The following is a 1,463-nucleotide window of genomic DNA, read 5'->3' as shown; positions in this document are numbered from 1 at the left end:
TATCTGATCGTCTTCGAACCTCTGACTTTCGCTCTTGATTAAAGAAAACATTCTTGGCAAATGCTTTCGCAGTCGTTCGTCTTGCGCCGATCCAAGAATTTCACCTCTAACGGCACAGTACGAATGCCCCCGTCCGTCCCTCTTAATCATTACCTCGCGCTCCGAAAACCAACAAAATAGAACCGAGGTCCTATTCCATTATTCCATGCACCATTATTCAGGCGAGCCGCCTGCTTTGAACACTCTAATTTTTTCAAAGTAAACGTCCCGGCCGCCGCCGACACTCAGTCAAGGGCACCGGCGGAGCGCCGGGGGAGAGGGCCAGGTGCGGCCAGTGCACGCCTTGCGACGGACCGGCCGCCTGCGCCCAACGTCCAACTACGAGCTTTTTAACCGCAACAACTTAAATATACACTTTTGGAGCTGGAATTACCGCGGCTGCTGGCACCAGACTTGCCCTCCAATGGATACTCGTTAAAGGTTTTAAAGTGTGCTCATTCCAATTACAGGGCCTCGTTTAGAGTCCTGTATTGTTATTTTTCGTCACTACCTCCCCGCGTCGGGAATGGGTAATTTGCGCGCCTGCTGCCTTCCTTGGATGTGGTAGCCGTTTCTCAGGCTCCCTCTCCGGAATCGAACCCTGATTCCCCGTCACCCGTAAGAACCTCGGTAGGCCGATACCCTACCGACGAAAGTTGATAGGGCAGACACTTGAATGATCCGTCGCCGGTGCGAGACCGTGCGATCCGCTGAGTTATCCAGAGTCACCAACACGTGTCGGGCGCGACGCGAGGCCGGCCCGGTCGGTTTTTGGACTGATAAATGCACGCCCGCCGCGAGGCAGGCGCCTGCCGCATGTATTAGCTCTAGATTTTGTACAGGTATCCACGTACGATGTACGATCAAATGAACCATAACTGATTTAATGAGCCATTCGCAGTTTCACTGTACGAGAGCGCGTACTTAGACTTGCATGGCTTAATCTTTGAGACAAGCATATGACTACTGGCAGGATCAACCAGGTAGCTACGAGAGCTGGGCTGGGCGGCACGAGGCCGCCGCCTTTTCACGCACCGGGTCCGACGCCCGCGAGGACGCGACCCACCGACCGACACTCTTTGCTTGGTTCGCCGCGCGAACTCGGAAAACCGTCACCGACGCCGGCAGCGCCGACCGCAGTCGAAAACGAGAGCGGGTCGGCGTATGCTCACCGGCGAGGCTGGCAACTGTAACGAACGCTTGCGATGGGACACCCCGTGAAAGCGACCGGCGTCGTACGAGCAGCAGCACATCTGCTCAGCGAGCCGCGCGCCTACAGGCGGTAGAAAACGCACGCGAGCGCGTTTCACCCATCCAGTGTGGGTTGCCCCACATAGTAGGGCTGGAACGGTTCTGCGTCCACCGCGAGACACCCACTTCCTCGTGACGCACGAAACTCGCTCGGGTCTCCTGCAGGTTTGTTT

General features: G+C 56.5%; 1 non-coding gene across 1 annotated transcript in view; it reads right to left on the bottom strand.

The window, feature by feature from the left end:
* Positions 1 to 1,025, bottom strand: part of LOC145887886 (small subunit ribosomal RNA) — a 1,824-nt gene extending 799 nt beyond the window's left edge. Inside the window, exon 1 of the ribosomal RNA XR_014399365.1 lies at positions 1 to 1,025. This exon is cut by the window's left edge and continues 799 nt beyond it. This is a non-coding gene — a ribosomal RNA (small subunit ribosomal RNA).
* Between the last annotated feature and the right edge of the window lie 438 nt (positions 1,026 to 1,463).

Source organism: Ascidia mentula, chromosome 1, assembly GCF_947561715.1.
Source record: "Ascidia mentula chromosome 1, kaAscMent1.1, whole genome shotgun sequence".
Lineage (NCBI taxonomy): Eukaryota > Metazoa > Chordata > Ascidiacea > Phlebobranchia > Ascidiidae > Ascidia > Ascidia mentula.
The sequence above is the reverse complement of the archived record's forward strand: the minus strand, read 5'-3'. Positions and strand labels throughout refer to the sequence as shown.